A 16,738-nucleotide genomic window follows, 5' to 3' on the forward strand; every position below is an offset into this window, starting at 1 on the left:
TTGTTTGTATGAGCACCAGTCGTAGGTTCAACAAAGTTCAACGAATGGTTAACTGATAAGTGCTGGAAACCTTCATTCTTCAAACAATCATAGGATTTCCAGCAATCTGAGATAATCATCGTCCTAGGTAGAATTTTTCGCCTTATAACCTCCAGCAAAGTCTCTCTCGATCTGTCTTCCACAACCTCAAAAAAACACTTTCCACTTTCTCTTTCGATTCCACCAAACACCCATTTACCATTCACTCATCTACCTCTATTATACTTCCTTTTACCAAACTTGATTTCATCAATCTCCACAACCATACCAGAACCTCCAATCATCTCACTCTTTTTCACAAATACATCCATACACACTTCTCTACAAAAATTATGCCAATCAACCACAGTTTTATTCGATTTCACATTCACCTCATTCATAATCAGATTCGTACCGGATTCATACACCCACAAATACGAAAATATTAAAATCTCAATAATACTCATATTACTCTCTTCAAACCACGTAACTTTCCTCACAGACCTCTTACAATGATGAGCACTTTTTTCACGACAAACCCATTCGTAGCCAGGCCCACCAGCGGCCGAGCGGTAAAGTCGCTGAACACTGGTAGTTCGGTCCGAGGTTCGAATCTCGCGAACGGGCTGGCTGCATGGGCGTTTTCGTGGTTTTCCCCATGTGTAACGTGTATACGAGCCAGTTTCCCTTAGAAAGTCCTCCACGAAAGGCATCCCTCCCCTTAGGCAGATAGCCCTAGTGTGCTTTGCCATAATTAAATACACCACCACACCACACCATTCGTAGCCATCCGATCTATCCTTCACTCCCCAGTATAGCGGTGTTTGCAACACCAGGGTGCCTAGGCCAGAGGCCTTAACCCTTGTAGAACATTTGGTTCCATTTAACAATATATCCTCAAATAACCTTTCAAAAAGGCATATAGGCTAATTTCAAAATAATAAAGTAATTTTTTTTTTTATAATTTTTTTGAGTTTTGCTGCGAAGGTGAAAGCCCAGAGAAGCTGTCGAGCCGTGACTAGGAGTAAGACATGGTAAGTGAGCAAGTTAATAGTCTGCATCCATATAAAATACAAAATACATGAAAAAGTAACATTACACAAAAATTAACAAATATGAAACAGTAATATAATATACATCACAAAAGAGGCAGGTACAAAGAAACAACAATAAACATTAGGTGAGTGCAGGCATAAAAGTGATAGTAGGTTACATTATATACACATTAAGTTGAGCAAGTGGGCGGTCCATATTTACAAGATCATTGTAATCATAGTCACAAATTTCAATACAGGGATTAGCAATATTCTGCTGCCTAGTATGGAATCGTTTAGCAAGCCTGTAGTAAAAGGATCGTAGCTGCTCCATGCCCAGCTCTTCGTGCATGCGAATTTTACGAATATACCACTCCGCATTGGTGATCTGTCTTAATACAATATTTTGGCATGCCTGCAGCCTGCCTCTGTTTGTCTTACGTGTGTGGGCCCAGATGGGACTGGCATAACAGAGTAATGGTCTGAGAATGGACTTGTAAATAAGTAACTTGTTGTCTATAGATAACACACTGTTCCGAGCAATTAAGGGGTTGAGTTGCACTTTACGAACCCCGAACCTTTGGATAATAGAGGTGATGTATTGGGACCATGTAAGAGTATTGTAGAGGATCATCCCTAGATAAAGGACTTGCTTGGCCCAGGGAATGTTGGTACCAAAGAACTGCAGATTCTTCTTGATCTTGGTTTTTCTTGTGAACAGGATAGCCTTGGTTTTATCCACGTTGACTGCAATCTTCAACTGGGTGAGCCAGATCTCTAGTGCGTGAATGTAGTTTTGTAATCGTTGAATTACTGGACCAATAAATGCACTTTGTGCCAGGATCGCAGTGTCATCTGCATACATAGCTAATGTTGTGTCGTGTGTGGTGGGAATGTCGTTCACATAGATGTTGAAGTATGTAGGTCCAAGCAGGTACCCCTGAGGGACACCAGCAAGGATCGGGTGGAAAGTTGAGTTTGTGCCTGCTACGTGAACGATAAAGTGTCTACCTGAGAGGTAGGAATTAGTGATGTTAATGATGTATTCTGGGAAACCCAGAACGTGTAACTTGTAAATGAGTACATCCAACCAGACTCTATCAAAAGCCTTTGCTATATCAAGAAATAATCCTCCAGTAACTTTTTTAGTAGTCATTCCCTCAGCGATGGTCTCAGCAACACTGTAGAGTTGATTCGTTGTAGAAAGCTGCTTTCTTAATCCAAACTGGTGTGGTATCAAGATGTTATTGTCTTCCAGGTGGGAGCTGATCCTCTTGAGTAAGACAGCTTCAAATACTTTGGTGATGGAAGACAGCAAACTAATTGGCCCATATGACTCCGGTTTGTTAGGTGGCTTCCCAGGTTTTAGTATGGGTACAATCTTAGCCTTTTTCCAGTGTGCAGGGAAGTGCTGCCATTCCAGTATGGTGTTGCAGAGTTTGGTTAGAATGAAGATAACCTTGACTGGTAGCTTTTTTAACATGATATTAGTGACATTATCCAAGCCAGGGCTCTTCCTGATTTTGAGATTCTTGATAATAGCTAGGACTTCTGAAGGCAAGGTTGGAATGATGTTGTCCGTGCGTGGGCTTGTAGAGAACATGGAATGAGAATATTGAACAGTGCTTTCAGTGGTGGGTCATTAATGTTGTTAGTGCAAAACTGAGATTCCAGATATCAAGTTGCAGAAAAATGAACAAATAAAGTGTAAATTAATGATAGTTACAATGAGAAATGCAGCAAAGTGTGTGCTTAAGTGACGGATTTGTAATCCTGCATTCTGTGAGCAGTAAATAGCCTTAGTGTGACATCTTCTGGGACGCATATGTACTTTAAAAAAGCATTAAAATTCTTCCCCGTGCATTTCAAACCCTTATCATAAAATTTACTCTTTAATTTATGGCGGTACTCATCAATGTATTTTGCCTTCAAATCATCATGCAGTAGTTTGTTCCTAATATAGAAATGTGCGTCTGTAATGGTGCGCAAGATTTTATTTTAAACAACCTGTAGTTTGTGCAGGTCGTTGCTCTTTGCTGTAGCCCAAACGGGCAAGGCGTAAAACATGATAGGGCGCAAAATGGAAAGGTAAATTTGTCGCTTCCTGCGTAGAACACCTACTAAGTAGAAGATTTAGTTTCAGGGCAACACCTTTAGTTTTGTTACTTACATAGTTGATATGGGTGTTCCACGTGAGCCTTTGATTGAGTAAACGCCTAGATGTTTTGCCTTGTCTACTGTGAGTACTCGCTGGCCGAATAGATACAGTGGCTGAATAACAACATTTAATTTCTTCCTGCCTACGATAAGCAGTTGAGACTTATCAGCAGTAATAGAAATCCTCCAGTTGGAGCACCATTGTTCAATATCAAGTACAATATCTTCCAATACGCTAATGGATATACTGATTAGGATATTAAAATTTATTTATTTAACTGCTACCGCCGTATCACACGTATAGCAGGCGAGTAGCGTGTTCATATTTAATTTATCCCTTGAAAAATCTGCCGCATAAAAAAAGTAAAGAATTGGCCGCAAACAGGACCCCTGTGAGCCCCAGCAGAGATCATCTTCTAGCCAAAATGACTCTGTCTGCAGCTTACAGTGAAGAATCTGCTTGTAATGTAAGAATGTGTCAGTAGGATAAACTCACTGAGAAGATTAAACTCGATGAATTTGTAGATTAAACCCTCATGCCAGACGCGTTCAAATGCTTTGGCCACGTCTAGCATGACCAGTGCTGTGCAGCTTTTATGATAGAGTGCGGATCCTATGAACTCAACAATTCTAATTACTTGTTTCGCAGTAGACAGGTCGCTCCTAATGCCATACTGTTCATCAGGTAGGAATTGCAAGTAGAGCTGAAATTTTTGTAAGAAAATCCTTTCAAATATCTTGGCAAGATTGGATAAAAGACTAATCGGCCTGTGAGTTTTTCATCTTTAGTGATGTCTTTAGCGGGTTTGAGAAGCAAAAATATTTTCGCCCATTTCCAGCTTTCTGGGAAGTAGCAACACGTGATACAAGCGTTAAAGATGCCTGTGAGTCTTGTAATGCCACTTTTAGGCAAGTTCCTGATCATGAGATTCGTGATCCCGTGAATGCCTGGGAACTTATTTAGATTACGTTTAGAGATTATCTTCGTAACCTCCTTAGGAGTAGTGAACCCGCTAGCATTCAGTGCAGTGGGCATCTTCAGCCATTCATTTGCTTCATTTTGAACTTGCTGTGAAACGAATTATTGCAGGTTATTATGTTTGGACTAAATTGCTCCTTTAAGTGATATGCGAAAAATCTTACATTAATCATTATCAGAGTAGTCTGTCATACCATTTGCTACTACAGGCCTGTCGCATTAGTGCGTGCGCTTAAGCAATTTAGTGAAGCGCCAGAAAGCATCCCAATCCATCTCAAGCTCAGCGATTTTGTCATTCCAGTTTTCTTTCCTGAAATCCTGTATTTCCTTCCTGAGCCTTATACTTATTCTATTGAGCTCGGCTTTCGTGTTCGGGTCCCAGGTAGTATTGTAACTTCTGTGTAACCGCCTTCTATCAGTCGTGATTCCCTTAATAGATTTAGGGAATTTAGTAAGCTTATCTGTCTTCTGAGTGATTTTGGTAACCTCGTAGTAAGAGTTGTTTAAGCATGCAGTGAGAGAGTCAATTTCCCTGGCAATGTCATGTGGGGTTTTAAGTACTTCTGGCTTAGTGAGCCGCTTCTTAACAACTTTATGAAACATCGTCCAATCTGTGTAGGTCTTAGTAGTGGGGCAGCTTATACTTGCAGCTTCCAGTATGCCTACTACCGGGCAGGGGTCTGAGCTACGATCATCATGTCCTTCCAAGATCATATTAATTATAGTGTGCGACAGTATAATGTCTCAGATATCTGGAATGTGTCCCTGTAATATATGGCCTTAAAATAGGCCAATTGGTTGCATAGATTCCTACAGTAATAAATTTACTTATGAACTCCTTAAGAACTTTGCCGTTATGGTTGGTGCTGCGTCACCCCAGGCCGTGTGTTTCCTATTTAAGTCTTCTTCTACTATGATATTCGTGGAGTATGGGATAATGCACTTGAAAAGCTCTTCTGAAAGCTTGTTAGTCGGCGGGCTGAAAATGGCCGCGAACAAAGTGTCCTCGAATTTGGGTAGTTGTTTGGAATTGACCACAGTTTCGTACCCTTTGCTTCTATCCGTAGACATGAGTCATGAAGAATATTTAACAGTGTACATATATGGCCACGCCTCTACCTCTGTGATCCAATCTGTCACATCGGTAGGACCTGAAATTACGAACGTTGAGCCTATCTGCCGGTTTGGCATGTGTCTCAGAAATAGGGCATATCTTTATGTCATTATCGTAAATGATATCCGCGAGTTCATCCTTCTTATCTTTGAGATTGTTAGCATTCCAAACTAGCATTTTATTTGGCCTGATACTGTTGATGTTACTATCCATGATTTGGTACGGACTAATCTTGCTCGTTGAAACTGCTAATGGCAGTAATAGAAGTTAAATTTAATTGTAGTATTCCCGATGTTTTAGTGGCTTGGAAAAAAATTTTAAGGCCTTCGAAAATGGTCCTTGCTTCATTCAGTATGTTATTGTTGAAACTCTACCCGTTAGCAGCAGCCGCATAAGTTTTGCTTGTGATAACCCTGTCGTTAAACGTTTGGGTTTTTCGAATCTGTTTTAGGAAAGTTCTTAACATACGTGAATAACATTTCGCCAGTCACACAACGTCTTTCAACAGAAGGCCACGATTTTGCTATATCACATGTCTTTCTCTGATTCAAAATTTCGAAATTAACGATAAAAACTTTCTGCAAAGTTAACTCACTACACGAAAACCACAATCCAAATCTTAAACACCGCTGACAGCCACATACTTTACCAGCAAGCATTTAACTGCAAATCCACACAAGAACTATCAGAAACGCCCTTCTTCGTCCGAGCTCTTACAGCAGCTCAGCATTTCGGTCTCCGTTTTAAAAGTCCCACAGAAATTCCAAAAATACACTTACATCCTCATAAACACACCAGTGAATAAAAGACTCGTTAACAACTCCACATTTTACATTTTAATAATAAATTTACTTCTCACACAATCTAAAATACGCGACTGAAATCTTGCCAGACCGTCTCTAAGTTTCAACGTCAAAAGGGTTGCCATACAAACAGCATCGTCTACCAAACCATCCCACAGCACTGAATCGTGCCAAAAAACCAGCGTAGAACACATATCGCCCCATTTGGTGATATCAGGGCGTATATAAGAGTAGAGCCCCATTTTGATTTGATATTTTCGTAACACAGTGTCGCATTTTTTTTTAATTCATCCAATTAAAATCATTTTGTAAGAAAACACCACACTTTCAGATTTTAAAAATACGAGGGCCATCCAGGAAGTAGATTACGTTTCCGTCTGTGTCCGCTAGGGGCGGGGCTAGCGCGGCCATCTTGGGGTCAGAGCGTTGCGCAGCTCAGTCTGCATCTAGCCGTGCTAGTGAGAGGTTCGTGCTGTGCTCCGTTCAGATACTGTGACGGTTTGAAATGTCTGCGTTAATTGAAAATCCCGCGAGCTGCGAGGTGCGCTCAGTAATAAGGTTTCTGACTGCAAAAAACTGTAAACCGATAGAAATCTATCGGCAGCTTCGTGAAGTGTATGGGGACAACATTATCACTGAAGGTGGAGTGCGTCAGTGGGTCATAAGATTTCAAAATGGCCGAACCAATGTTCACGACGAAGATCGAAGTGGGAGACCCAGCATAGTGACCGCCGAACTTCTCGAAAAAGTCGATGCTAAAGTCCGTGAAAATCGAAATTTCACAATAACGGAACTTTCTTTGAGTTTTCCACAAATTTCGCGAAGTTTGTTGCACGAAATCATCAGCGAAAAGCTTGGTTACCACAAGTTTTGTGCAAGATGGAAGGCAAGAAGAGGTAACGAAGTGGTTGAAGGCGCAGGCGGCCGAATTTTTCGACGAAGGAATTTCCAAGCTCGTACATCGCTACGATAAATGCCTTAATTTGTATGGTGACTATGTAGAAAAGTAGTATTTGAGTGTGGCTTTCATCTGTATATAATAAAATTTGTTTCCTATACTTTGTTTATTTTTTTATTCCAAAACGTAATCTACTTTCTGGATAGCCCTCGTATAATCAATTATTGAATAAGTTATTTATAATGTTGAAGGTGGGGAAAAACTCAAAAAACTTTTCCATCACATAACATCAAAATGCAAATTCGGAATACGGGCACTTAATTTTCTGGATGGAAAGAACTTTGAAGAATAAATTTAGAGCCAAAGAAATTAATCACACTTCAATACCACTTTTGATGACGCAGTAAATCATTTGCATACCTGCTGACGAACTATATTTCGATGTTACAGTGACCTCGGCCTGATTGGGAATCCGGATGAATATTTTCCTTTTTCATCGTTAACGACCGAGACGATCCATTCGTTAAACGATGTGAGATTAGTTCACATAAATATTCCATTGAGGTTTAAATTTATGATCTTTCACGTGGTAGAATTATCGGCCGTCTAGAATGTGGGCGTACTCAACTGGAAGTATCAGACGAACTTGGAATTGCCCAGAGTGTCATCTCCAGGCTTTGGCAACGATTGCAAGATGATGTTAATGTGAGTGGACGTTACAGCACAAGTCGCCCCAGAGTTGCAACGCCGAATGAGGACCGGTATTTGGCATTTACTAGTAGAATTACCGATTTCTTTGCGTATTAACTGACAGCTACAACAGTGATTTTGCCGTAGCACTGAATTATACATTCGTATGTAACCAATTAAATCCCATCTCCTGGTTCCACACAATATTTTGATGAACACTTTCCCTTATGACGAAAGTGGTGACAGAAAAGACACTGGAGGTCTTGATTCTCGGTTTGCACTGTAAACTTCCTCTTTACAGACAGATGGGGCTACCCTTCAGGTATATTTCGTGTATGTTTATAATTGGTATAAATGTATCAGAAACGAATCCTGGCTTGTTATATGCAAAATTAATAACAAAAATTTAATCTGCAGTAGAGAAAATTTTACGTGATTAAATTAGAAGTTATCCTAATTTTTTCTTATGTAATTATGTGCTACTTGATCCCACTTTTAATTCTCCCTTGTATCAACGTATCAGATATTTTCAATTACATTTATCAGAGATATTTGTTTAATTAAAAGCATACACCGAAATTTTTTTGAAAAATTATTTCTATTATAAGAAGTTAGTAGATAGCTACAGAATTTCGTATTCTTCAGTTTTTATTGTTTTAAACACACCAGTACAATTAATATCTCTTATTAATTATTTTAATAACTTGTTAAATTATTTTTTTCTACTCACCTTTGACTTCATTTTGACACAGTCCAGATTATTCAACGTCATGCTTCATTTTGACACAGTCCAGATTATTCAACGTCAACAGTCATTATTCAACGTCACGAGACATACCTTATCCAACCAAGGAGGTTAATATCCATGGAGATGGCGTCTCTCCTATTACAGTACGAAGAAAGTGAAGCCAGCGGAAGGAAATAAGCCACGCCACCTGAGAGCAAGGAAACGATCCTCCGTCCATATGCCGCTTTTCTACTCAGTGGAAACCAGGATTTTCCAACATAATTTGTGTTTTTAAGTATGTAGTACTCTGAAAAACTTATTTGACTTGTAAATAATGATGTTTAGAAATCTTAGCCGGATGATCATGTGACACACACAGCTACGCCCACAAGATATTACTTATATTTTTCCTGTATATACTATTTTACTTTTTGGAATCGTATTTTATTTTCTGCATTTATGACTGCAACACACACCTTTTATGAACTGATTTAGTACTATTTTATGTATAACTATTGTAAAACTTCAGATTTACAGCGCTACGATGCCTGGATGCCTCATCGCCAACCAGATGTCTCATCGCTCATCACGTGACATTGGTCACACCCCCTGCATCTGCTATCCTGTTTCCACGAGAACTCAGTATATCAGTATATCGATTGGAGCGGGGAATTTCAAAGGGAACAGACGTCGTGCCGGTCTCGTGCCTGCCACCAATCCGACTGCGATAAGATCTCCGTGCCTGATATGATCTCCCTGTCCGGCGTATCTGACTGCGATCTTTCGACTAACTGACTTTCACTGCCATGAATGCTCAGTAGCCACCGCTCAGTCTCGCCAGATTATGCCTTTATTGCTGTGACTTTTCATGCCACTGCTTATCATTGATAGCGTTTCTGCGGCGCGTTTTTAATCTTTTTTGGTTGTTAATCTCTCTAGTTACCCCCAAGCTCACTTAGTTAGGAGTGAGTCAGGGGCCTGAGAGATTTCCTCCTGCTCATCCGTCTGCCGGAACGCCGTCGTGCGGGTCCGGTTGCGGGGCGCAGGATCTATGGATTCAAAGCGTCGACATGGATGCGAACCAGACAATTGAGAAACTTATTGAATTTTATAACATTCAAATTAGGGAATTAGATAAAACAAAACAACTCAATGGATCCTTCACCGAAATTGAGGAGAAATTTCATTCCTTTCTAATCAGCTCCCTGGGCATGATTAAGATTCTCAATGAGGAGAACCTTAAAAAGTGCCAGGAGCACATTAACACCCATCATAATCTTGATGTACAAAATGATAAACATTCCTTTTCAGATAATGATAGAGGCCGTAGCCCTATCAAGCTACACGATACTTCATCAAACAACACCGACGATGAAATCACTTTGGATAAAGACATATCTTCGGATGAAGATATAACATGCAAGCGTCGAGGAGACCAAACAGTCAGAATTAGAAACTCGCACCTTGCGACTAAAAAACTGAAACTCAGCATAAAGCATGCTAATTCTTCACAGCTGACCAACAATAAAAATCAAGAAGCAAAAAATACGGTTTGTGACCAAACTAAAGATAATACCAAACAACCCATAACTAAAACTATCAGAGAAACGGAGGATAATTCTATCATGGACACCTCCAACCAGGAAGATACAAATATCAATTTAGACAATACATTGACCATTTCCATCAACAAAAATCAGGAAACTAAATCAAATAAACTTCCACCGATTATACTTAAAGAAAACAAGTACTCTTATAGCAAAATTAGGAGCATATTTAATCAAAAGAATTTCAAATTCATTGGAAATAGTATTCCTGATGGGATCAAAATTACTACTAATGACCCAGATACCTATAGGGCTATGGTTAAGATTCTTAAAGACCTGGGGGTGGAGCACCACTCTTACATTCTCCCCCAGGACAGAAAATTGAAAGTTGTTATCAAAGGACTCCTTAGGAGTACCGAAACAGATGAAATTAAAGAAGAACTTGAGGAACTAAATTTCAAACCAGAAGAAATTAAGCAATTAACCAAAAGAAGAAATGGAGAAGTTACCAAACTTCCCTTATTTCTCATTACACTACCCAAGGACGAAGCCTCCAAAGAAATCTACCAAACCAGATATTTATGCGGACTCAGGATTAGTGTTGAGGAATACCGAGGCAGACAAGGTCCCTTGCAATGCTTCAAATGTCAGGGATTCAACCATACTCAGATCGGTTGTAATTATCAACCCCGTAGGATCGCACGAATCCAGAGACTGCCCAGACAAAAATAATAAAGATAAGCCCCTGCTCTGTGCAAACTGCGGCCAGAACCATACTTCCAGCTTCAAAGGATGTGTAAAGTTCCCCAAACCTAAGCAGGAAAAACAGAAAACTTACCAAAGCCGAATCATTGAAGGAAAATCATACGCACAAACGTTAGCTTCTGGCACTTACAACGAAACCATTAGTGAGGCAAAAAAGATCTTCTCAGACCTTGCAGAACTAGTTTCCATAATCAAAAGTGCAGGTTTCCTGCAAATAACACAGCAAATAAAACAGATAAACAACACCAACGAGGAAATGAAATCAAATAACAATATTAATAATGGGTCTTAACTCTATCATCAAAGCACCCATACAAGTTATGATATGGAACGCTAATAACATCCTTAACAAAATTCCGGAACTCCAAAATTTTCTCCTAACTAAAGACATAGATATTGCATTAATTACCGAAACGCATGCTAATCCCAGCAAAAGAATAAATATTCTAAACTACCGGTGCTACCGGTGTGACAGACTCAGCCATAAAGGTGGAGGAGTAGCCATTTTCGTCAAAAGCTCTATTCAATCCTGTCTCATCAGAGAGGATAGGACCAATAATCACGAATTAGTTACGGTCTCGGTTTTTCTACCTTCTTACGGCATCATCTACTTCAACTCTCTGTACAACCCTCCACATAACCCTCTTGATGAAGATTTTCTAAAAAACATCTTATGTACCAATAATGACAATATACTGGCCGGAGATCTCAATGCAAAAAACACTGAATGGGCTTGCCGACAAACCAACAGCAATGGCAATATGCTCAAGAACTTCATCACTAACTACCCAGTCTACTTATACGCTCCAGATAACTATACCTACCTCCCGGAGAATGTGAGAGAAGGAGATATTCTCGACATTCTCCTCACCAATATTTCCATACCAATCTTTATCGACTCTACAATAGACCTTACCTCTGATCATATCCCTGTTATTGCCACTCTTGGCACCAACAAAACTGCCAATGAAAAATTCATCAATAAAACCGATTGGAAACGATTCCATGATATTCTTGAAAATAGCCCACCTAAGCTCAATAGCCTCAAGACTACCTACGATATCGAAGTTGCCATTGATATGCTCACTCACAGCATCAAGAATGCCTATAACTCAGCCACACAGAAGATTCCTGCAAACAAATTCCAGGAGATTCTCCCCCATAGTATTAGAACACTGATCAAAGAGAGAAATAAACTCAGAAAACGATGGAACCGGTCCTGGGACCCTCAAATAAAATCAGAACTCAACAAAATTAACAGACTTATCAAGAAAAATATTACCAACCACAAAGCTGAACTTTGGCAAAATAAAATTCAAAAATTTAATGAACCTGGAAACGAATTCTGGAGCTTTGCCAAACGCCTCAGAATTACACCCACCTGTAATAAGCCCATCAAAAAAGATGACAAAATTGCATTAACCAACAAGGAAAAAGCTACTCTTATGGCAGAGCACCTTGAGAATCAATTTATTCCGAATGATACTCCATCAGACCCTACCTTCACTTATGATGTTAGAAACTTTGTTCAAAATTATATCAATAGCCCCACAGCAAAACTCAACACAGATTTTACTAATCCAAAAGAGGTTATTGAAATCATTAAACGGCTCAAAAATAGAAAAGCCCCTGGCTATGACGAAATCAATAACATCGCAATTAAGAATCTGCCACTCAACATTATCTCAAGGCTTGTCAGTATTTACAATGCTTCTCTTGATAAGTCCTACTTCCCCATGAATTGGAAAGTCGCTAAAATTATCCTAATTTCTAAGCCAGGCAAAGACACTTCTCCAGATGGCTACCGGCCTATCAGCCTACTGCCCGGACTTGGTAAGATCCTGGAAAGAATTATTCTCAATAGGATGCATCAGTATATTATTAGACTCCCTCCTGAGCAATTTGGATTCAGAAAAACATTATCCACTACGAAACAACTCGTCCGATTAGTAGAATTCATAGGCAGTGCTCTTCATAACCACCAGAAAGTTGCATTACTCATGCTTGACGTGGCCAAAGCTTTTGACCGCGTCTGGCATGAGGGGCTTATCTTCAAATTAATCAAACTTAACTTCTCACCAGATATGACTAAACTTATTCATTCCTTCATCAAAAATAGAAAATTCTTCGTATCTTTTGGACAAGACACCTCAAGTTTCAAGTACATCCGTGCCTCTGTCGCTCAAGGCTCAATATTAGGACCCATACTTTATCTCTTTTATGTATCCGACTTCCCTAATCCTGATCATGAAATTAACAGATTCCTTGGCTGCTATGCGGATGATACTGCTCTTGCAGTAAAATCCCTTAGCCCCAATGCTGCAATATTAAAACTCCAAACCATGATGCCTTTGATTGAACATTGGTGCAAACTATGGCGTATTGTTATTAATGCTGAGAAATCTCAGCTTCTCATTATCAGCAGAAACAGAAAAACTCATCAAATCCTCACTAACGAACTTAAACTCTTTGACAAGAATATCCCCATAGTCAGCAAAGCTAAATATCTTGGAATCACCATTAATCATAGACTCACCTGGACTGATCACATCAAAATTATTAAGGGCAAAGCCTATGGAAACATGAAGAGCCTCATGCCTCTACTGGGAAAATACTCAGAGCTAAATCTCAAAAGCAAGAAACATATTTTTACAGCTATCATCAGGCCCATCCTCTGTTATGCGTCGCCTGCTTGGGCTACTATCAAAGACAAAGAAATTAAACAGCTCCAAATCATCCAGAATAAATTCCTAAGGCTAATCACTAACGCGCATTTCTACGTTTCTAATGCCACCCTACATAAGGACCTAAAGATAGACCCCATCAAAGATTTCATTCAGAAAACAAATGAAAAATTTTTCAATAAGGCTCTTACTTGTCCCTACATGAACCAATTCCAAGTCTTTAACTATGCTCCCTTGCCAGAAGATAAAGACCTGAGGCCCTGGGCGGCCCATCAATTCAATCAAAATTTTCCGACTTAACATCTTGTATATATCTGTATATATTTTACATTTGATTTCACTTTATATTAATCCAGATTTTGAATTTACTCCAGCTTTCTTATTATTATTAATTGCCATGTATTAACTTTTATTTTTTGTACATATGTATTATACTTAATTTTCTTTATTTTCAGGAACTTTATACCTTATGCATGTTCTATCTTAACTACTCCAGAATTACCTTACGCAAGTATCTTTATATATTCACAAATTTATCATTTTATGCAAATTTTATATATTACGTATTTCTCCTCAATCTTCTATATTATCAGGGAATCATTAGGAAAAGAGAATGCTTTCCCACCACCGCGTTTTCCAATAAGTCTGGTTCCCATTCTGTGACGCAGGGTCACCCCCTTTTCTCCTGACCTTTAGTCACCACCACCTAACTGTCTGAACTACTGTTTTCAGGTGCCACCACATATCAGGAGCCGGTAAAGCGGCATTCACTAGCTGCACACCGGCCATAGCAAAATGGATGGATGGATGGATCCACGAGAACTACGTTCGGCATTTCCTTATCTGCAGCGCTCCTAGAAGCACCAAAGTTCGATAGCCGGAACCAAGGCCAACTTCTACTCAAGGCCTGCCAGACTGAACGAAATTCCGGTTCCCAGTTTTTAGTGGCTTTCGCGAAATTTATCACTAGGTGGCGCTCGCATTCTGCTACACGTTCTCTATTTGTAATGTGGCTCGTTATTGACAAAAAGTTCCGCTATAACTAATAGTAACGTAGAATGGTATATTGTTGTGTGCTATACGGCAAAGTTTTCTTCCTTTTAAAAAAAATTTACGATTGTATTTAAATAATTATTCGCAACATAAAACTGTTGGAAGCATTTCCATCTGTTTCATGCAATACAGATTTAATACAAATACAAAATTTCTTAAACAAAAGCAATCATCACGTAAAATTTTAAAGCTTTAAAATTCTTTTCTTACGTTTTTTCGCTGCTTTTGAATATAAATCAGCTTCTTAATATGTGTAAGTACGTGTGTTCAGCTTCATGTTATGTTTTCGTCTTCCTGAAATAAAATTATCATAATTTTTTTTATCATTCTGGAGATAATCTCTGTTTTCTGCATAAATGATATTTTAACCTTTCATATATATATATATAAGTTTAATGCAATTAAAATTTAAGAATGCATCCACGTATCTATTTTATAAGAAATGCTAATTGCGTTAGCTTTTTTACGAAATTTATTACTTTTTAGCTTCCATATTCGTTACCTTTGATCCAGAAACATTTGAATGCTGTCTGTACTAGCTTCAGAATTTTAAAGCGCATATCTCATTTTAATTAGTGTGATGCTGTACATAAATTTCTGTCTACCTGGTTGAGTGTTTTGTGGTTGAACTTGAAGTAATAGGGATTCATGTCGAATCCATAGGTATATGTAATACTTTTTGTTTTAGGGAATATGGTTTTATTTTTTTAAATATGCTGTTAATGATATTGAAATTAGCAGTCTCAAAATTGTTTTTTCCCTTCGCCCTAATTAGTTGCTACACTTCGGTTGAAAGTTTTGTCTCAAATGCTGCTACATTTCAAGTAGGTGGAGTCATAAAAAACTTTCGATGCAGTTTAGTACATGGACATCAGTAAAATTATAAGTTGTACTACAAGGACTGTATTGCTTGCATACTAGGTTTTCATTCTCAGTTTTTGCTTTCCACAAATGTAGCACTTATTTTAGGACAATTTTATCCACGCAAATTTAGAGGGTTCGCACGCTCTTAAGCCACGCCCCATTTTGAAAGGCCCGTATTTCACAAAGATCGTGTTTATGGCCCAAGGCCCAAGGCGATATTTTCCGGAGTACCTTTGCAACTTAATGCAATTACCTCCACAACTTCGTTAAGAAAACTGAGGTGATTAAGAAAAAGCACTGGCTGAAGGGTAATGAAGGAGACCATTAAGGGTTTACAGGGAAAGAAGTGAATAAGGAGTCCACGCTATGGACGATAAATTCTTTCTGCTTTCAGCCTGTTTTACTAGGTTGAAAGAGAGAGAGGTGATGAATAAAGGCGAATTCCTGAATGCGTTGCATTAATGGAATCGGAAAGATTGGAAGACAATCAGCCGGGAAACATTATTTTCCAGGGCTCGGGAAAGGTATATTAGGTAATACGGAAAACCGCAGTAGTTGCTAATGCCTTGGGGATGGGCTGGGGGGGGAGAGAGTCTTGCGACTAAAGCTCGGAGCAAGGGATGGAGGAACGAAAATTAGGAGGGGGAAAAGGAATTCAAGAGGCGAAAAAGTTCTCCTACCGCCCGTGGCGAGGGAAGAATAGGAGCAACTTTTGAAGCGGAAAGAACCGTGAAGAAAGTTAACTGTGAAAAAGACGGAGAAGTTTTAAGATAGTTAACGGGAAGGAGAGGAGAGGTGGATTAAAAAGGAGAAAGAAATAAAATAGAGACAGGATTAATCTGAATTACCTGAGTGCAGATGATAACTGAAGATGTGCAAGCTTGTATATTTATATGCAGGTTACTGGAACAAAGATACATATAAAAAGTGTTTTGAGTAGCATAAGAAAGAATTAAATTTTAAAGAGAATTATTTTAAATTTTAATAATTAAATAGTTTAAGTTAAATGATAAAATAATAAACAAACGTTAAAGCTATTTTAATTCTGTCTTTTAATTGTCTGGACCGTGTTTTATGAAAAGATGAGGTCTTGGCAAGTGGAGGAGCATGTTACCTATAGCAGCACGGATATAAAACCGAGAAACGAGGCCGAATTAGGTCCGGCGGGCATGTGGAAGTACAGAAATAGTTAAGGGTCGCCGGGTTAGGCCCGTGAAGTGCTTGTTAATTTAAAAAATTTTTAGAAAGAATTCCTAGTCAAGCAGACACCTCCGCTTTGGCTTCCTAGGAAAGATGTTATAAGTTCTATCAAGAACGCTCCTAGGTCGCTTAGCTGAGCTGGGCTCAGCTGGATGATAAGCAGGAAGTGAGTGCAAGACTGGGTTTTCGATCTGTGTTAATCTAT

The sequence above is a fragment of the Stegodyphus dumicola genome, chromosome 11 (genome assembly GCF_044657685.1).
Source record: "Stegodyphus dumicola isolate Sdum_Otavi_A_Nest chromosome 11, ASM4465768v1".
Lineage (NCBI taxonomy): Eukaryota > Metazoa > Arthropoda > Arachnida > Araneae > Eresidae > Stegodyphus > Stegodyphus dumicola.